The sequence below is a fragment of the Rhinoderma darwinii genome, chromosome 3 (assembly GCF_050947455.1).
Source record: "Rhinoderma darwinii isolate aRhiDar2 chromosome 3, aRhiDar2.hap1, whole genome shotgun sequence".
Classification (NCBI taxonomy): domain Eukaryota; kingdom Metazoa; phylum Chordata; class Amphibia; order Anura; family Rhinodermatidae; genus Rhinoderma; species Rhinoderma darwinii.
The window spans coordinates 78582028-78604759 of NC_134689.1; the positions used below are offsets into that span (position 1 = coordinate 78582028).

Consider the following 22732-nt stretch of genomic DNA (forward strand, 5'->3'; position numbering starts at 1 on the left):
CATAGAGAATGCGAATGGGAGCCGTTCCATTATCAGAGGCATACGCCGTCTGTGTGGGAACGGCGCATGCGCCCCGCTCCCACACAGACCAAAATGAAGCTCGTTCACAGAGCGGAATCCGGTGCCATTTTCATGTGGACCGGAAGCCGCTGCAGGACAGTAAGATGACGACTTCCGGCAGCTGCTTCCGGCCATTTGTTTAGGCGCAAGGAATAGGAGCGTAGACCAGCGGAGGCGGCGGAAGGTAATTTATGTTCATGTATGTCATGTGTGCATTATGTTCGTGTGATGCTGTCTGCTGAGCCCTGTATCTAGTCCTCCTACACTGTGCAGTCGCTCAGAAAATGGCTGTACACCGTGTATGAGGTTTGAAGATTCAAACCTTTCCTTCTCCTGGCACTAGCCAGAAGAAGGGAGGGGGGATTGTGTGAGGACACTAGAGGAGAGTGTGTCCACCCCAAATTTGCAGCATAAATCATTGAGGTTGCTTTACCACAGTGACCATGCTGCAATTTTGGGAACTGCTCCCTCTAGTGCCCTGCATATAGAAATGTTATAAATTAGAATCTAATTTCCTGACTTGTGAAAAAATTAAAACAATGTGTAATCATAATACTAATTGTTTAACTGAAAAAAAAATTAAACATTTCTAGCGACACATTCCCTTTAAGGGGTTAATGACATAGCAAAATGCAAGAAACATTGTGTACCTGAATACTTCCATTAGAGTATGTAAGTCAAAACGTCGTAATAACACAGCATGCGGAGCGGGTAGTTCCTGCACCACACCATCCTATTACTGGGGTGGGGGATAGCGTGAGCTGTGTTTGCGCCATCCACAGCAGGTGTCAGCTGTAACAACTCCAATCCCAGACGGTTAACCCCTCAGATGCCATGGTCAATTCTGACCGCGGCATCTTTGTGACTTTACAGAGAGACTGAGCGAGAGAATGCTTCCTCCGTAGACCCCGTGATCGCGGAGTGTTAATGGGTTGCCATGGCAACCCGGGGACTAAAAGTGGCTTACAGGTCTGCCCAATATGAGTCTATTAAGCCCTGCCTTAGGAAGGACCGAAGAGGGTACGATCATTGTAGCAGAAACATTGCAGTGTTTTATGTAAGGGATGAAACGATCGCAGGGTCACATTCCCAAGACAGACTGAAAAGAAAATCTTAAAAAAAAAAAAAAGTGAGACTAGCGTTTTTTAATAAATGTTAAGTAATCAAATAGTCCTATGTACCCCAAGATGGTACCAATGGTAACAAAATGTCCCGCAAAAAAAACAGCCCTCCTAAAGTTTAGTAGATGAAAACATAATTTATGTTATGGGTCCTGAAATGAAATACAAAAGCTAAATATTTAGAAAAAAAAAATGTGCAAAAGAAGTAAAACATAAAAATAACTATAGGAATTTGGTATCGCCGTAATTGTAACGCCACGCAGTATAAAGTTAGTGTATTATTTATATTGCACAGTAAGTTCCCCGAAAACAATGGCGAAATTGCTCTTTTATTTTTTTTCCATTACTCCCCCAAAAAATAAATATACGTTATTCATTAAAGTTTATTAGTACCCCACATGGTGCCATTAAAAAATACCACTCCATTCCGCAAAATAACAGCCCTCATACTACTACTTCAATGTGAATTTTTTTTTTATGTCTTTCGCAATGTGGAAATGAGACAGAAAATCGCTGCAACCTTAACCCGTTAGTGACCGCCAATTCGCCTTTTCACAGCGGTCACTAATGGGCTTTATTCTGATTCATAAGCCTTTTCACGGCGCTGCATCAGAATAAATAAACAGAGCAGGGAGCCGTTAAATTTCCCTGCTTTCAGCTTCCAGAGGTAGCAGAGGGCTGGGGGCGTCCCTGCTCGAATGGGTGAGATCAATATAAGTATCGATCTCACCCGTTTAACCCCTCAGATGCGGCACTCAATAGCAAGCACCGAATCTGAGTGGTTTTGGTGAGAAGGAGGGAGCTCCCTCTCTCTCTCCCACCAACACCCTGCGATAAGATCGCCGAGTGTCTGTGTCTCCGATGGCAGCCGGGGGCCTAATAAAGGCCCCCAGGGCTGCCTGTCGAATGCCTGCTAGGTCATGCCAGAGGCATGACCTAGCAGATGCCTGTCCGTTTTAAACAGAGAGGCAGTAATACACTGCAATACAAAACTATTGCAGTGTATTATAAAGGTGATCGGAGGATCGCATATTAAAGTCCCCTAGTGGGACTAGTAAAAAAGTTTAATAAAAATGTAAAAAAAAAATGAAAAACCCACTTTTTCCCCTTACAAAATGCTTTACTATTAAAAAAAACAGAATAAAGCAAAGAAGTTACACATATTTGGTATCGCAGCGTCCGTAACGACCCCGACTATAAATCTATTACATTATTTAACCGGCACGGTGAACGCCGTAAAAAATAAAATGAAAAACAATGGAAAAATTGCTGTTTTCTGTGAATCCTGCCTTAAAAATATTTTGATAAAAAGTGAGCAAAAAGTCGCATCTACTCCAAAATGGTACCAATAAAAACTACAAGTCGTCCTGCAAAGAAAAAGCCCTCCTAGAACTGCATCGGCAGAACAATAAAAAAAGATATGGCTCTTCAAACACAAAAAATTTGGCATCGCTGCAATCGGAACAACACGGTAAACGGCGTAGATTTAGGATGAGTGGCGAAATTTCAGGTTTTTTTCTATTCCCCCCCCCCAAAGTTAATTAAAGTCAATCAATAATATGTACCCCAAAATGGTGCTATTTAAAAAATACAACTTGTCCCGCAAAAAACAAGACCTTATATAGCTATGTCGACGCAAAAATAAAAAAGTTATAGCTCTTGGAATGCGACGATGGAAAAACGTAAAAAATACCTCGGTCATTAAGGTTTAAAATACGCTTGTCATTAAGGGGTTAAATGAACACAACTTATGCTAATCTAGTAGTATAGATGATATAGATAAACGTTGCTGGGGGGGCTTTTAAGTGGAGAGTATTTTCTGTTAAGATACGCTATATCACAAACGTTCTTATATTTCATGATACTATTGATTTATTCAACATTTGTGCAGTGCCTATTTAAAGAGGACCTGTCATCTGACCAAAAAACTGCAGCTGACATCTGTTTGCCAGCGCCTCGAGGATTCTGTAGTTTTATTTTTGTTTTTTTTCTTCTAGCCTCCACCATTCTTGAGATATCAGTGCCGTTAGTTTTGGTGCCCGATATGCAAATGAGGCCCTTTACTGTCAAGTGGGTGGTTACCCATTGGCAAGTGAGCGGTGTTAACCGCTTACTTTGCAGTCAAAAGGCCTCATTTGCATATTGGGCGCCAAAACACAGATATCTCAATGGAATAATATTTGTGGAACCTAGAACAAATAAACCACAAACCGCCAGAATCTGTGAGGCACCAGCAATCTAACTGAAATGTCAGCAGCAGTTTTTTTGGGGCATGTAACAAGTCATCTTTAAAGGGAGTCTGTCACCAGAAATGTCCGTATCAAACTAGCAACAGGGTACTCTAGATTAGGCTAACCTGATTCTAACGTGTGTTACCTTTTTGTCAAGAGTGCCTCCTTTGGGGGGATACAGCCTGGCCCCTGTCAATCCGTGTTGGGAGGGAGGGGGGTTGAACTTGGGAATGACGACCAAGCATTTTGGAGCAACGGTGACGCCCTTGTTTTTCCAAAATGCTAATTTGCATAAACTGAATAAAACTATTTTCTCTGCAAAGGAGGCACTCTTGACAAAAAGGTAATACATGTTCGAATCAGGTTAGCCTAATCTATAATATGCAACTTGAAGAAAAATCACATGGCACTCACCGTTTTACAAATGATCTTGGTGCTTTAATTCATAAATTGAGGCGGGCAGATCGATAATACCCTGTTTCTAGTTTGATACAGACATCTGGTGACAGACTGACTTTCAGCCTAGTCTTAAAGAGGCTCTGTCACCACATTATAAGTGCCCTATCCACTACATAATGATTGGCGCTGTAATGTAGATAACAGTGTTTTTTATTTTGAAAAACAATCATTTTTGAGCAAGTTATGAGCAATTTCAGATTTATGCTAATTACTTTCTTAATGCCCAACTGGGCGTTTTTTTTAACTTTTGACCAAGTGGGCGTTGTGAAGAGAAGTGTATGATGCTTACCAATCAGTTTCATACACTTCTCTCCATTCATGTCCATTTGTACTCCGCACAGCGTGTCCTGTCACATTACAGCGCCGATCATATTATGTAGGAGATAGGGCACTTATAATGTGGTGACAGAGCCTCTTTAGGGTATGTTCACACGGCCAAATTTCAGACGTATACGAGGCGTATTATGCCTCGTTTTACGTCTGAAAATAGGGCTACAATACGTCGGCAAACATCTGCCCATTCATTTGAATGGGTTTGCCGACGTACTGTGCAGACGACCTGTTATTTACGCGTCGTCGCTTGACAGCTGTCAAACGACGATGCGTAAAAATACAGCCTTGTCAAAAGAAGTGCAGGACACTTCTTTGGATGTTTTTGGAGCTGTTTTCTCATAGACTCCAATGAAAACAGCTCCAAAAACGGATGTAAAAAACGCCGCGAAAACGGCGTGAAGACGCCGCGAAAAATGCGAGTTGGTCAAAAAACGTCTGAAAAGCAGGGTCTGTTTTCCCTTGAAAACAGCTCTGGATTTTCAGACGTTTTTGTTGACTACGTGTGAACATACCCTTAAAGTGAAAGCAGAACCTAGGGCTGGTTACCGCCTCCATTTTTGGTCGTTCACTCCTCCTATTCTGCCCAAGGGTGTATTTAATTAGAGTAAAGCTGGTTCCTATCTACCCTGAATTCATTCCATAGGCTTATACCCATGAGAGAGGTGTCTTTTTGGTTAGGGGCCCACTTAAAAAAGGTTGCCTTGTCGTGGCTGGTGGGCTCTCACAATATGATCAAAATGTGGGCTAAGAACCTCACATTTGTAAGTAAACGTAGCAGTAATGCAAAATGATCTAGATACAGTGCATTTGGTAGTGTTGGGCCGGGTTCCCACGGGATAGATACGCTGCGTAAAAACCACGCAGTGTATACGACCTAGAACCCACAGTACATTCTGTCCGAAAACCTAAATACATTGTGTCTCGTTTTTTCGGACAGAATTTCAGCTGCGGAAAGCTGCGGTAAAAAAAACACTCCTACTTGCGTAGGGCATTGTTATGGCGACGCGTCCCTCCATCGCAGTCCGGTCTCCCTGGATGACGCTGCAGCCCATGTGACCACTGCAGCCTGTGATTGGCGTCAGCGGCAGTCACATGGGATGTAACGTCATCCCAGAAGGCCGGCCTCTGATGTCATTCTGGCCGGTCTCCTGGGATGACTTCTCATCCCATGTGACCACCGCTGCAGCCTGTGATTGGCTGTTGTGGTGACATGGGATGCAACGTTATCCCAGGAGGCCGGGAAAAACATTGCGCCGCAAAAGTCGCAACACTGGGATTTCTGTTGCGGGTTTTGCGTCCCCATTACATTCTATGGGGAAAACCCGCAACCGAAAATCAACAATAATGCAGCATAAATTTACATGCTGCAGAATTAAATTCTACACTGCAGGTCAATTTATTAACAATTACGCAGGGGCTTTTTTCTGCAGCGTGGGCATGGGATTTTCTGAATCTCATCCACTTTGCTGCTACTATAAATGCTACGGAATTTCCACACAGAAATCCGTTGTGGAAATTCTGCAGCTTTTACGCTACGTGGGAACCCGGCAGAGGCGTTTTTTCCCTGTAGCGGCTTTTAGCCTCTCACGGGAAAAAGAAGCGACATGCTCTTTCCTGTGGCGGTTCCACCTCCTCCCTCCCATTCAAATCAACGGGAGGCAGAGAAAGCATTTTTTGCCCGTGGCGCTCAGTGGCCGCGCTCGAAAAACGCAGCAAAAAAAGCGGCAAGAATTTGCAGGCATGTCAAAAACAGATTTTTCTGCCTGTAAAGAAACCTCTGAACAGGCCCTTAGTGCTCGCAGAGTGCTGTTGCAATGTGTTTTTTTTTTTTAATATGCAAAGCAGAACCTAGCTACAGTGCTCTGCAGTGACATACTTGCAACCCTAGTTATTTGAGCACTGTATGTATTTTATAGACACCTTGTGGTGGTTTAACCAGTTCAGGACCGGGCTATTTTGATCCTTCAGGACCAGACAACGTTTAGCCCTTTTTAGCACTCGTTCGTTAAATGGCTATAACTTTTTTATTTGTAGGGATAGTGACGTGTTTTTTTTCCGTAGACAATGCAGGTTTCTTCTTGTATCATTTTTATACATTACAGGTGTACACACGTAGCCATCCGTAATTACGGTAGCCCCATAGACTTCTATGGGCCTGCTGGTGCCATAATTACGGCCTGAAATAGAACATGTTCCATATTTTTCAACAGCACGGGCACCGTCCCGTAAGGTAATGGGAAGGTACCCGTGGCCAATAGAAGTCTATGGGCCCGTAATTACGTTCGTGTGCATGGGGCCTTAGAATGTGACGTAATCTCACCATTTACTATCTGTAGTTTTTCATGGGACTGCCATTAAAAAAACAGTAGACAAAAATAAACCATTCAACGTCTGCTGTGCTTCATTTACCTGGTATACATAAATATCCAGGCAGATTTTAATTGTAATATGATACTATCATCGTTTCTATGAACATATCTGTATGGAACTCATAACTTCCATGTAGGATTAAAGAAAGTACTTACAATACTTTCATAAAAGATTCTTTGACTAGAAATAAAGGATTTCGCTGGCCATAACTACTGTTTGAATCATTTGGAAATGTGGTCTTTTAAATGTCACTGTCTTTTCTGTTCAGTTTTCACACCTGTTTCTATAGATTCACTGGGGAATAAAAGGGTTAAGAAAACAAAGTATTATGGCTCGTAGAATGAAGTATTCTAACATAGAATGAAAACATAATTGAAATCAGTCTTTAAATAAACTTTTATTTTTGAAGAAAAATTTGTTTCTCGTTGTTTATTTATTGTGACTAAACAAATTCAAATATATTTTAGACAACTGTGTGTGACCAGAAAGTGAGGTTTGACCCTTTGAGCAGCAAAATGCAAGTTTATCAGTTAGGCTGGGTTCACACGAGCATGTTACGTCCGTAATGGACAGAACGTATTTCGGGCGCAAGTCCCGGACCGAACACACTGCAGGGAGTGGGGCTCCTAGCATCATAGTTATGTACGACGCTAGGAGTCCCTGCCTCGCTGCAGGACAACGGTCCCGTACTGTAATCATGTTTTCAGTACGGGACAGTAGTTCCACGGAGAGGCAGAGACTCCTAGCGTCGTACATAACTATGATGCTAGGAGCACGACTCCCTGCAGTGTGTTCGGTCCGGGACTTGCGGCCGAAATACGTTCCGTCCAATACGGACGTAACATGCTCGTGTGAACCCAGCCTTAGGCCCCATGCACACGACAGCAAAAAACCTCCGTTTTTGCGGACCGCAATTGCGGTCCGCAAAAACGGAGCCATTCACTTTCATTGAACACTGACACCTTTCCGTAGCACTACGGAAGGGTGTCAGTGCCGTGGAAATGTTCCGGGAATTATGGAACATGTCCGTTCTTTCGCATTTTGCGGGCCGTGCTCCCATACTTTGTATGGGAGCACGGCCCGAAAATGCGGCTGTCAGTCAGCGGCCGGCCATGCCCGCAATCGCGGGCCATGATTGCGGGCACGGTCGTGTGCATGGGGCCTTACTGTTATATGGTCTAAAGCAAATGTTCAGTCCATTCTTGTTAAATTGATTGCATAAAGCATTTGGCTAAAACTTTTTTTGGACAATTTTTTTAAACTAAATAATAATCTATTAGAATATGATACTAGTTTTCTAAAATATATTGAAACCAAAAATATTCTAAACAAATTTCGGACTACAGTGCACATGTGCTTTAACCCCTTAAAGAGGCTCTGTCACCACATTATAAGTGCCCTATCTTCTACATAATCTGGTCGGCGCTGTAATGTAGATAACAGAAATGGTTTTTATTTTGAAAAACGATCAAGTTACGAACAATTTTAGATTTATGCTATTTAGTTTCTTAATAGACAACTGGGCGTGTTTTTACCTTTTACCAAGTAGGCGTTGTGAAGAGAAGTGTTTGACGCTGACCAATCAGTGACCAATCAGCGTCATACACTTCTCATTGTTCCAGCCCAGCTTCTTTCACTGCACAATCACGCTGTGCAGTCCTGTTTTTTTAAATCTGACGTATCACTTTGTGGTAATAACATTTAGATGCTTTTATCTATCCAAGTGATTCTGGGATTGTTTTTGTTTTATTTTTTTTTGTTTTTTGTGACACATTGTACTTTGTTAGTGGTAAATTTTGGTCTATTTGTTTTCTCTTTAATTTATAAACAAAAAATCTGAAATGTAAAGCAGATTTGGAAAAATTAGCATTTTTCGACACTTGAAATCCCCTTCTAAAATAGACAATACCACAAGAATTAGTAAAAAAAATAATTAAAAAACAAAAGAGGATGTCTACATAAAGATGAAATGTGTTAAGCCTTTTTTATTAAATTACTTTTTTTTATTTTTACAATGTTATATTGCTTATAAGTTTAATAGCCGTTTTTAAAATTTTCAACAAAATTTGAATACCTTTTTTTTTTTTCTTATGCACCACCTTAGTTTTTGAAGAGGTTTTGAGGGGCCTATTTTTCTGAAACTTCCCATAAATCAACCCACTTCTTAACATATTCAAAACCGCATTTATGAAGTTTGTTAACCATGTAGGTGGTTCACAGGATTTAGCAAATTTTCAATTTGAATCTATTTATTTCAGTAACACAGCAGGTATGTTGAGGTGTCAAAACATTAAAATACACCATGAAAAAGACCCCATTTTAAAAACTACACCCCTTATGGAAGTTATATAGGTGTGTAGTCAGCGTTTTGACTATGCAGGTGTTTGATAGAATTTTTTTTTAGATTTGGGCCGTGAAAATGTAAAAAAATATTTTTTCCCAGTAATATGTAGTTTTAGCTCAACATTTTTCATTTTTCACAATTGACTCCAGAGATAAAACACCCCAAAAAATGGTTAAGCAATATCTTTTGAGCACGGCAATATCCCATATGTGGTAATAAACTGCTGTTTGCTCACATGACAGGGCTGAGAAGGGAAGGAGCACCATTTGGCTTCTGTAGCCCAGATTTTGCTGGAATACTTTTCTGATGCCATGTCGCATTTGCAAAGCCCCTGAGATACCAGTACAGTGCAAACCGCAAAAAAAATGACCCCATTTCGAAAAATGCACTCCTCAAAGAATAAATCCAGGTTTGTAAGCATTTTGATCCCACATGCATTTCAGATAATTAATTATGAAATGTTAAATACTTTTGTGTCAAAAAAGACAAAAGTATAATAGGTATGATACCTTTTATTGTTACACATCTAAATGTTGTGCTTTTTTCTAAGTCATTCATTTGTAAACTGCCTGAAGAAGGGGCCTCTGTGCTCTGAAAGCTGCATATAGAACTTTTATGGTTAGCCAATAAAGGTATCATACCTATTATACTTTTGTCTTTTTTGACACAAAAGTATTTAACATTTCATATTGTCTCTGGCTAACACGGTACTACACTATTTTTTACTGTACTTCGAGATAATTAATTAGAAATTGGCCAAAAAATATATATTTTTCCAGTTACATGTAGTTTTAGCTCAATCTTTCAGGCTTAAAAGGTGATATAATAATGCAGTAAATAAATAATAAAATGAATAATCTAGGTATGTGTGGTATGCCTTGTAGCAATCCTTTATGGACGGGCCATGTTTTTCATGGCAGGTGTCACACTGATAAATGGTATCCGTTCTTATCCCTCTTTTGGAAAACACTCTGCATCTCTTTTGTTTTCCGTTTGGATTACCCGGAAAAGTGTTGCCCTGGTGTAATATGGACGGCCTCGATTCCAGCGGGAATGGTGACGTTTTGGTGCAGACATGGTTGGACCCTCCTATAAACCACCACTTTAAACCACCTGTTTAAAGTGAAGGAATGTTCCCATCTGGCCTGCACATGGCCAGATTTTTGTACTCAAGTGGCATGTCTATATAGTAAATTGGGGCACGATACAAAACTGCACACCAGTATTGCCTAATCTTTGGCTTCTTCACTAGCTCCATATGCAACACAAGGCCCCAAAATGTCATCATCTGCCACGTCTTTGGGGTCTACCTGTGGTGTCTAGGAAATTATGAGGAGGAGTTTTGGGTGAAAAACTAGTGGACCCATAAATTAGTTACTGCCATCATTTTGCACCATTGCGTTTTCATTCTTCTGTTGCCGAAGCTACAGTTGGGTCCAGAATTATTTGGACAGTAACACAATCTTCATGATTTGGGCTCTGCTGCCACCACATTGGATTTGAAATGAAACAACTGAGATGCAATTGAAGACTTTCAGGTTTAATTAAAGAGGTTGAACAAAAATATCCTGTGAAACGTTTAGGAATTGCAACCATTTATCTACACAGCCTCATTTCAGGGGCTGAAAAGTAATTGGACAAATTAACATTACCATAAATAAATGTAAAAAAAATGTAATACTTTGTAGAGAATCCTTTGCAGGCAATGACTGGTGATGTCCATGGGTTCCAGACTTCAGGCAAACACTGGGTTTCCTCCTCTGTGATGCTTTGCTAGGCCTTTACTGCAGCGGTATTCAGTTGTTGCTTGTTTGTGGGTCTTTCTGCCTTAAGTTTTGTCTTAACCCCTTCAGGACGCAGCCCTTTTTCAAATTTTCACTTTTGTTTTTTTCTCCCCACCTTTCAAAAGCTATAATTTTTTTATTTGTTTGTCTGTCGCCATACGCTTGTTTTTTCCTGGACAAGTTGTAGTTTTTCATGGCACCATTTATTGTACTGCATAATGTACTGGGAAGCTGGAAAAAAATTATTTGTGGGGTGAAATGGGCAAAAAACAGTGATTACGTCATATTTTGGGGGATTTTGTTTTTATGGCGTCCATTAGGCGGTAAAAAACGACATTCACCTTATTCTACAGTTTGATACGATTACGGCGATACCAAATTTATGTTTTGTTTTATTTTTTTTTAAAAGTGGTAACCATTTGCTAAATTAAAAAAAAACTTTTGTGTCGCCTTATTCTGAGAGCCATAACTCATTTTTTTATTTTTCCATCAATTTAGCGACGTGAGGGCTTAAATTTTGCGGGGTGAGCTGTAGTTTTCACTGATACCATTTATGTGACTTTTTGATCATTTTCTATTTCATTTTTTTGGAACGCTAAGGTGACCAAAAAACAGCAATTTGCGTGTTTTATATATAATATATATATATTTTATAGCATTCACCGAGTGGGTTAAACCATGCTATATTGTGATGGTTCAGACTTTTACGGACGCGCCAATACCAGTTATGTTAACTTTTATTTTATTTTTAACATTGATTTAGGGGAAAAATGGGAAAAAAATTTTTTTTAACTTTTAATTCTTTATTGGTTTTGGAACATAACAAAAATATTTATATAACTGTTTTTTACTTTTTTTTTATTAGTCCCCCTAGGAGACTTGAAGCAGCGATCATTGGATCGCTTGCATGATATACTAATGTATTGCAGTATATCGTGATTCTGACAGTCTCCCTTGAGAGCTTCAAAGGAGTACAAAGATCGCAGACCGGGGGGCTTTTGTTTGGCCCCCAGGCTGCCATTGCAACCGTTCTAACTAGCCGATCGTGCCGCGGAGGGAGGGGGGGGGGGGCGTGATCGCGTGTTTGAGGGGGCCCCACCTGATTCTAACACTTTTTAAATGCTGCGGTCGCGATTGATCGCGGCATTTAATGTGTTAAACGGGCTTAATCAAAGTGAACTTTGATTCCGCTCATTGCAGGGAGGTGTCGGCTGCGTGTAACAGCCGTCAACCACTGTGTATGGAGCGAGCTCAGCCCGTGAGCTTGCTCAATACTTCCCCTTAACCCTCATCACGTACAATTATGTGATTTTGCGTGAAGGGGTTAAGCAAGTGAAATGCAGCTCGATTGCGTTGAGATCTGGTGATTGACTTGGCCATTGCAGAATATTCCACTTCTTTGACTTAAACAACTGTGTTTCTTTCGCAGTATGTTTTGGGTCATTGTCCATCTGTACTGTGAAGCGACGTCCAGTCAACCTTGCTGCATTTGGTTGAATCTGAGCAGAAAGTAAATCCCTGAACACTTCAGAATTCATCCGGCTGCTTCTGTCTTCAGTCACATCATCAATAAACACTAGTGACCCAGTGCCTTTGGCAGCCATGCATGCTCATGCCCTCACACTGCCTCCACCATATTTTACAGAGGATTTGGCGTGCTTTGGATCATGAGCTGTTCCAAGCCATCTCCATACTTTCTTCCTCCCATCATTCTGGTACAAGTTGATCTTAGTTTCATCTGTGCAAAGAATGCTGTTCCAGAACTGGGCTGGCTTCTTTACATGGTGTTTACATGTTGTTTGGCAAAGTCTAATCTGGCCTTTTCTAATTTTGAGGCTGATTAATGGTTTGCACCTTGTGGTGAACCCTCTGTATTTGCTCTCATGAGGTCTTCTCTTTATGGTAGACTTAGATACTGATACACCTACTTCCAGGAGAGTGTTCTTCACTTGGCTAGATGTTGTGAAGGGGTTTTTCTTCACCATGGAAAGGTTTCTGTGATCATACACCACTGTTGTCTTCTGTGGTTGCCCAGGCCTTTTGGAGTTCACGAGATCACCAGTACGCTCTTCCCGCCGCAGCCCCTTTTCAGATTTTCATTTTCGTTTTTTCCTCCCCACATTCCAAAAGCCATAACGTCTTTATTTTTCCATTGATATAGTACTATGAGGGCTTGATTTTTGCGGGATGAGTTGTAGTTCTTCGTAGCACCATTTATTTTGCCATATAACTTACTAGGAAACGGGAAAAAAATTATTTGTTGGGTAGAAAATGAAAAAAACAGTGATTCCTCCATGGTTTTTTGCGCGCCGTTTTTACAGAATTCACTGTGCAATTAAAACAAGATGTTAATTTTATTCTGTGGGTCAATACGATTACGCCGATACCAAATATATATAGTTTTTTCTATATTTTACTACTTTTACAAGTAAAAACCTAAGTGTAAAAAATAAAATTAATTTTGTGTCTCTAAATTCCGAGAGCCATAACTTTTTTTCTTTTTCCGTCGATTAAGTGGTATGAGGGCTTATTTTTTGCGGGATAAGCTGTAGTTTTTAATAATACCCTTTTGGTGTACAGGCGACGGTTTGATCACTTTTTGTTTAATTTTTTGTGGGAGATTAGGTGACCAAAAAATAGATTCTGCCGTTTCCAATTTTTTTTTTACGGCGTTCACCGTGCAGGTTAAATAATGATATACTGTAATAGTTCAGACTTTTACAGACGCAGCGATACCAATTATGTTTATTTATTTATTCTTACTATGCTCTAGGGGGAAAATGGGAAAAGGGGGGTTTTTGGAAACTTTTAATATTTTTTTTTTTTTACACAAAAAAAAGCTAGCTCATTTTAACTTTTTTCATTAGTCCCCCTATGGGACTTCAACCAGCGATCGTTAGATCGCTTGCACGATATACTGCAATACTAATGTATTGCAGTATATCGTGATTGTGACAGGCAACTATTAAGCCCTGAGGCAGGGCTTAATAGGTGAACAAAGATGGCGGACCTGGGGGCCTTCATTAGGCCCCAGGCAGCCATAGCAACATCACCCCCCCCCCCACGATTGCGTAGCGTGGCGCGCGATGAGCGGTTAGAGGGGGCCACCCCCCCTCTTTCTAACGATTTAATTGCTGCAGTCGCTATTGACCACATCATTTAACAAGTTAAGCTCGTTTCTCTGACGTGTCGGCTGTAACAAACAACCGACACCCGCATCGTATGGAGCGGGTTCAATCCGTGAGCCCGCTCCATACTTCCCCTACCCAACTTTGGCGTATGGAAACGTCAAATGTCAGGAAGGGTTTAACAAACTATTTATTTGGCCACTCCTAACATTTGTGCTATCTCTCTGATGGATTTCTTAATCTCAGTTGCATTGAGAGCTCATGTGACCTCATATATGGGTTCACAGCAACAGCTTCCAAATGCAAATGCTACACCTGGAATCAACTCCAGACCTTTTACCTGCTTTAATTGATGATGGATTAATGAGGGAATAGCCCATGCAGCCCATTAAATATCTTTTGAGATAATTTGTCCAATTACCCTTTGGTCCCTTGAAAAAGAGTCAGCTACATATTACAGAGCTGTAATTCCTAAACCCTTCCTCAAATGAGGACGTATTAAAGCTGAGAGTCTACACTTTAATCCCATATTGATTATAGAACTGTATATTTAATGTTTTGGTAAACCGCTAAAATGCCAAAACTTGTGTCACCGTCCAAATAATTCTGGACCTAACTGTAGGCGATGGCTGTTTTTTTGCGGAACAAGCTTTCGTTTTTATTGGTATAATTTTGAGGTACATGTGATATATATATTTATTCCAGTTTTTTGAGAGGCGAGGAGACCATAAACAACATGTTAGCTTTATTTTGCGGGTCGATACGGTTACAGCAAAATTTCTAAAGGCAAAATAAGCAATTCTGCCAATGTTTTCTACTTATGTTTTCTTATGGCGTTTACCGTGCAGTATAAATAATGTGGTATCTAGTTCAGGTTATGAACGCGTAAACATTATTTATGTATGTTTTTTTTGTTTTTTGTTTTTCCCCTGTAATATAGGATTTGATCAAGGTAAAAAGGTGATTTTATTTTTGCCTGAAACCTTTTATTTTTTTAATGTTCTAAATAAATTTTATTTTTTTAGTTCCGCTAGGAAGCTTTTTAGGCCCGATCTTCTGGTCACAGGTATAATATATTGCACTACTTATGTAGTACAATAGAGTATAACTGTCAGTTTCAGCCAGCCAATTAGGCCTCGCATCTGGACCGAATAGGCTTCTATACACGGCAAACCAGGAAAGTATTTTTTTTTATTTCAGTTCCCATAGCAACCCATTAACACCATGCGATCACTCGTGGGCGGCCGATAAGATAGCAGAGAGCCCCTTTCTTTGTATACCACTTAAATGCCTTGGTTGCTATTGACTGAGGCCTCCAAGTGGTTAAACGTCCGGGAATGGAGGTGTAAATAACAAGTCCTGAGCCCGTAATACACGCGTCCCGTAACTGCATGGCAAATTTTCGTGAACGGCTTTCCTCCCATGATGTACCCTATGTCCTGGGGCGGGAAAGGATAAAGTCATGGAGAAAAGGTCATGGTATAATGGCAGTGCTTGACAAATACCAGAAGCCACATAGCCAATGCAGCAACGATTCAGAGGATTTCCAATCATGTTGATATTTTTATTAAATGTCCCTTCTTCAGATACAATTGCAAGGGCATTTGATAAATATATCAACATAATTAGAATTCCTCTATTGCATTTGCGGGACCAGAAGTGAAAGAATTGACGACCCTTATATGTTAAAGGAGTATTCCCATTCTATTATGTTATGACCTACCACTAGAATTTCCGATAAGATTATAACCTGTGGGGTTCTAACCTCTAGAACCCATGCCGATCACAACATCCCTTCATCATTTCTCCTACACAACAACGCACTCATCGCATAGGGCTGTCTTGTAGTTTCCTATACAGCAGGTTTGCCAGTAGCTTCGCTAGGTAAAATCTATGAGAGCAGCAACTCTAATTCAGCATTCAAGTGAGTGGGAGAAGGCTGTAATACTATTAACCGCTGCTACAAGTGTGTTGGTGATTCACAGTACCAGCAGTGACAGAAATTAAGTGCCACAGCCCCTTCAAAACAGCTGATTGGCAGGGGACCCCCACCAATGATATGTTGATGGCGTATACTGAGGATAGGCCATCAATTTTTAATGACTGGAAAACCCCTAAGACTGCATTATATGCAAGATAGGAAAATGTTTACCCTAGAAATTCTGGATTAGGTGTTGTTCACATATGCATTATATTCTCCTTTAGGGGCTTCAGTCACAGATAACGTTGTTTTTGCCGGACAAAATATTGCAGCATGCTACGCTATTATGTCTGGCAAAATGAAGGAAACCATGATGGAGACCCGTCGGAACCCATTAAAGTTTATGGGTTGCGTCGGCCGCCGTTGGTTTTCGTCATGCAACAAATCTCGAGCTTCCGGTACTCTAGTTTTTCTGCTTCTATGATGGAACGGAACCCGGAACGCAGATGTGAATGAACCCTTCGTTCATGATTATTTTCAGAACACCAAATGTCTGTGAAATAAAGTCGGCTTTATTTAAGTTTACAAGGTATATCCATCCACAAATCAAAATCTATATCTGCTTCTACACTCCCAGGAATATATAAATATATTTTAAAAGTGATCTGTCAGCTTAATATGCTGCTCTATGTACGGGCCACATATTACACCTACAGGTCCATACTCCTTTTTTTTGCCATTTGGCTAACGGGAGCGCTAAAATAATAGACTGGACTCCTTGTTTTGAGTCTGGTGTATTCATGAGGGGAACGATCTCACCGCCCATCTGTGGTGACTGATAGGCTACTGTATATCAATCAATTTTGACGTTAAGGACAGAACTTTTTTTTTTTTCTTCAATGCATCCCGGAACTCATAACTCTTATTTATTTGTTTGATGTTGCTATGTAAGATTTTGTTTTTTTGCGGGACGAGTTATACTCTATGTAGGTGCAATTTTTTTGGTGCATTTACATTATCGTCTAGTTTATATTCACTTTTTTTTTTTTTTTTTTGGACAAAAATGCAGAAAAAAAACAGTTTCACTGCAGTTTTTTTGTTTTTTTTTTGCAGCATACACCGATCATAAACTACGCTATCAATTTTGTTCTGGTTGTTGCGGTTGTGACGATACCAAATCCGTATCTCTTTTGCATCGCTGGCTGCTTGTGTGCCACTTAAAGAAAGCAGAAAGGAGCTGGCGTAGATTTCCACAGTAATTCATGTCGGTTTTTGGTGTGAGCTATAGTAAATACAACAGGTTGTTGGTGACCACGCCCCTTCCTCTAAGCTTCGCATACTTTTTTTTTTTTTTTAAGTTGCAAGAGTTGCTCAAACGTTTCAACTTCTGGGACTTTGCATCTTTTCTACATAATCTTTCTGGCATAGAAATGTTGTTAGGTTTCCCCCTAGTGGCTCCAATGTAATACGATAAGAAATCCGTCATGTAAAAAAAAAATAAAGAAATCGAGCAGTCAAAGGAATACGGAAAAAAAAGCTGAAATTTTACTCTGACCACCCAAGGCTCAAAAGATAAGAGGTTTAATATATATTAAACAATTTATTACAATGTAATGGAAAAACAGTCTAGATTTTTGAGGTCAGTCATCCAAATCAAATAGCCACCAGAGAGTGTTTAGAAAAACATTAAGAATAAAAATCAATTTTGGATCAAATAGCATATTAGTTATTCTTATGCGATACTATAAAAAAAAGTCTGACAGACCTTGCATTAACTGAATGGCCTCTTTCCACATATTTTTCCTACCCCAGAGCCAGCACAGATCTTTGAAACACAAAGAAGCAGCAACTTTAACCCCTTCCCTCTTTGGCCACTTTTGACCTTCCTGTCAGTCTCATTTTTTAAATCTGACGTGTCACTTTATGTGGTAATAACTTCATAATGCTTTTACCTTGTCAAGCGATTCTGAGATTTTTCTCGTGACACATTGGACTTTATGATACTAGCAAAATTTGCATTCAGTATTTAGTTGTGAAAAACACCAACATTTTGCGAAATTTTTAAAAAAAATTGACTTTTTCTAAATTTAAATGTATCTGCTTGTAAGACAGGCAATTATACCCCACAAAATTGTTGCTAATTAACATCCCCCATATGTCTACTTTTTCATTGTTTTTTGAACATCCTTTTATTTTTCTAGGACGTTACAAGGCTTAGAACTTTAGCAGCAATTTCTCACAATTTCAAGAAACTTTCTCAAGGCTATATTTTCAGGGGCCAGTTCAGTTGCGAAGTGACTTTGAGGGCCTTATATATTAGAAACCCCCAATAAGTCACTGCATTTTAAAAACTGCACCCTTCAAAGTATTTCAAACAGCATTTAGAAAGTTTCTTAACCCTTTAGACAGGAATTAAAGAAAAGTAGAGGTGAAATTTACAAATTGAATTTTTTGTTTTTTGCAGAAATTATTTTTTTATCCATTTTTTTGTAACACAGAAAGTTTTACAAGAGAAACGCAACTCAATATTTATTGCCCAGGTTCTGCAGTTTTTAGAAATATCCCACATGGGGTTCTAGCGTGCTTATGGAATGAAACACAGGCCTCAGAAGCAAAGGCGCACCTAGTGAATTTTGGGGCCTCCTTTTTATGAGAATATATTTTAGGCAGCATGTCAAGTTTGAAGAGGTCTTGTGATGCCAAAACAGTGCAAATCCCCCACAAGTCACTCCATTTTGGAAACTACACCCCTTGAGGAATTAATCTAGGTGTATAGTGAGCATTTTGACCCCACAGGTTTTTTGCAGAAATTATTGGAATTAGGCCGTGAAAATGAAAATCTACATTTTCTCCAATAAAACGTAGGCTTAGCTAATTTTTTTTTTTTTCATTCCCACAAGGACTAAAGGAGAAAAAACACCACAACATTTGTAAAGCAATTTCTCCTGAGAAAAACAGCACCCCACATGTGGTTATAAATGGCTGTTTGGACACACGGCAAGGCTCAGAAGGGAAAGCACACAATTTGGCTTTTGGAGCTCAAATTTAGCAGGAATGGTTTGCGGAGGCCATGTTACGTTTGCAAAGCCCCTAAGGGGACAAAACAGTGGAAACCCAACACAAGTGACCCCATTTTGGAAACTACACCCCTTGAAGAATTAATCTAGGTGTATAGTGAGCATTTTGACCCCACAGATGTTTCATAGATTTTATTAGGATTGGGCCGTGAAAATTAAAAAAAAAACTTTCTTCAATAAGACGTAGCTTTAGCTCAAAATGTTTCATTTTGTCAAGAAATAAAGGAAAAAAAGAACCCCAATGTTTGTAAAGCAATTTCTTCCGAGTACGGCAATACTCCATTTGTGGTCATAAACTGCTGTTTGGGCACACGGCGGGGCTCAGAATTGAAGGAGCGCCATTTGGCTTTTGGAGTGCAGATTTTGCTGGATTGGTTTCTGGTCGCTATGTCGCATTTGCAAAGCCCCTGTGGGACCCAAACAGTGGAACCCCCCAGAAGTGACCACATTTTGGAACCTACACCCCTCAAGGTATTCACCTAGGGGAGTAGTGAGCATGTTAGCCCCACTGCTGTTTTGCAGAAATTAGTGTTCACTCGATGTTGCAGAGTGAAAATGTGATTTTTTTTTTTTGCATAGATATGCCAATCTGTGGTGCCCAGCTTGTGCCACCATAAGAAGACTGCTCTCTAATTATTAGGGCTTATTCAGACGAACGTATAATACGTCCGTGCTACGCACGTGATTTTCACGCGTGTCGCACAGACCTGTGTTAGTCAATGGAGCCGTTCAGACAGTCCGTGAGTTTCCCGTAGCGTATGTCCGCTGCGTAAGACTCACGACATGTTCTATATTTGCCCGTTTTTCGCGCATCAAGCACCCATTGAAGTCAATGGGTGCGTGAAAACCGCGCACGGCACACGGACGCACTTCCGTAAGCCGCGCAGGATGCGCGCTACAGTAGTCAAAACTATGAATGAGAACAGAAAAGCACCACGTGCTTTACTGTTTACAAACATAAAAACAGAGTGTCATAATGATGGCGGCTGCGCGAAAATCATGCAGCCATGCATCATATTCTGTTGACACACGGAGCTTTTATAGACTTTTTGCGCGCACAAAACGCACACGCTCGTGTGAATCCGGCCTTATGCTGTGTTTCCCGGTATAGAATCACTCTACATGTGGCCCTAATCTTTTGCCTGGACATTCGACAAGGCTTAGGAGTGAAAGAGTACCATGCGAACTTGATGCCTAATTTGGCAATTTACAAAGTATTGGTTCACAATTGCAGGGGCTCTGATGTGAAATAATAAAATAAACCCCTGCTAAGTGACCCAATTTTGGAAACTATACCCCTCAAGGCATTTATTATGGGGTATAGTGAGGATCTTCACCCCATAGGTCTTTTCCATAAATGATTGTGCTGCGGATGGTGCAAAGTATAAAAATTTAAATTTTTACCTAGATATGCCATTTGTGTCAAATATGTAAAAAATTGTTAAAAGGGTTCTCCCGGGTATGCCTCTGCCATATATGTGGAAGTAAATTGCTGTTTGGGCACACTGTAGGGTTCAGAAGGGCACCATTTGGCTTTTGGAGCGTGGATTTTGGTTGGTAGTAGTTTTGTTTGGAGTTTTACTGGTATTTTTTGTTTATAATGTGGGGGCATATGTAAGCTGGGCAGAGTACATCGGGGGCATAGTTAGGTGGTAAAATAATTCAGAAATCTTTGTTACGCTGTGAAGCAATCCTTTCTGCATAGGCCAATGTCGCACTGATAAACTGTCCTTTCTTATCCCCCAATTGGACCTTTACAGTTTGGGGAATTTTGCTGGGAAAGTGTTGTCCCGGTATAATACGGGCACCCTCGTTTCCGCAGGGCTGCTGATCTGCTACCAACCACAAAGATGCAGCGATCGCTTTCGATCGCTGCATCTAAGGGGTTAACGGCAGGAATCGGGGCTAGCTCCAGCTGTGACATACTGCTGACATCCACCTCTGATGACGCAGGCTCAGCTCCTGAGCCGGCGCCATCTTGCCGGGGGCTACGGAAGCCCTTTAGGCGTCGCCTCCGGCCGCGGACTGAAAGTCTTCCATACTAGGCATACCCAGAGGCCATTGTTAGGCCTCCGGTTGCCGTTGTAGCCACCGGCACCCCTGCAATTTCATTGCTGGGGTGCCGATAACCTGTAAACACCATAAATGCAGCGATCGCTTTTGACCGCTGCATTTAAGGGCTTACTGGCGGGGATTGGAGCAAACTTCGGTCCTTGCCATTACCCCAGGGTGTCAGCTATAACATGCAGCCGACACCCGGGGATGGTGCCACCGACTCAGCTTCTGAGCCAGGGTCCACCATTTGTCGTATGGGTACGGCAAAATGCGGGAAGCACTAGCTTTCCATGACGTATCCATACAACAAATGTCGGGAAGGGGTAAAGATAATTTAACCCCTTCGCCGTCCAATCATTAACTGTACGTGAAAATCGGCGGTGTGTTCCCGCCTTCTCATGTACCGTTACGTGACGACACTAACCTGTCACCATGTCGGATGACATGGCGATAACGGGCAGATCGCGGCGGCGAGTGACAACAGACACTCACCGCTCGCCGGCACATGACCAATCAGAGCGGTCCTGTGACGTCGATGGCTGTGATTGGTCATTCAAAACTGAATGACCAATCACAGCATATGTAAACAAAAGACGCAGAATTCTTCTTATCACCGACGCTGACAAGCTCATTTCTGTCAGAGAGCTTGAGAGTCGGTGTGTGAAGCCCTGTCAGAAACTAAAAGTTAAAGAAAAGTGAATAAAGATCTCTTCTAGATCTCCCCAGATCTCTACTGTCCCAGTAATTAGAGAATAGCCCACAAATCGCCCACCCATTACCCCAGTAAAATTACTGCGCCATATTACTCTAGGCAATAGCCTAAATACCCCCAGATCGCCCCCTCTCTGCCGAGTGAGAGAACATTGAGCCCTGTCAGTGTCCATACGATCCACACAGATCGCCACCATTCACTGTTGCCATGCCACATACAGTGACAGTTTTACGCAGTGATCTGGTCAGTTACATCCCGCTCCTACATTTTTGAGAGCACCAGTTTGTTTTCTAGTTAATACAAAAAAATAAATATATATATATATATATATATATATATATATATATATGTATATATTCATTATTTTTTTTCTTAGGGACAGTTACGTTTTAAAATTATATCTCTTACATTGTAGTGTACATTACTGCAATATGGCACAGAAATGTTATAGCCCAGAGGAGGCATACGCTACGCTATGCTCGGATACAGACTCTGCTAGCGATGATGAAATGCAGTTCGTGCTGACATCATCTTCGTCTAGCGAGTCTGATGAGCCTCCCCCCCAGCAGCGCAGAAGAGTTGCTGGTTCTGACCAGCCCCCCGATAGTGAGGCGATATGGATGCTTGCTACTAATTATGCCCCCCAGGTTCCCAACTTCACCACATCCTCGGGAATCCAAGTGGAGACCACGAGGTTCGGAGAGTTTGATTTTTTTCAAATTATTTTTCCTCGCTGAATACTTAAATTTAATGGTCAAACAGACTAATTTATATGTGGAACAATTTCTCGCCCACAATCCCACATCCTACTATTCCAAAGGCCAAATTTGGACCCCCACAAACTCAGAGGAGCTTTGCAAATTTTGTTACTGAATATGGGCCTCATAAAGAAACCCAGCATTAGGGACTACTGGTCATCGGATGTCCTATATTATACCCCCCTTTATGGCAACATTATGACCAGAAAAAGATTTGAGGTCGTCCTCAAATATCTGCATTACGCAGATAATACCTGCTGCCCACCCCCTAATGATCCAAATTATGACCGTTTATATAAAATAAGGCCTGTCATCAACCATTTGAATTAAAATTTGCCCAAATTCACACCCCAGGTAAAAATATTGCGGTCGACGAGTC

General features: G+C 40.9%; 1 protein-coding gene across 1 annotated transcript in view; it reads left to right on the forward strand.

Annotated features, from left to right (window-relative positions):
* Nucleotides 1–22732, forward strand: part of SLIT3 (slit guidance ligand 3) — a 761836-nt gene that overhangs the window by 13664 nt on the left and 725440 nt on the right. The gene's annotated exons all lie outside the window — the stretch shown is intronic.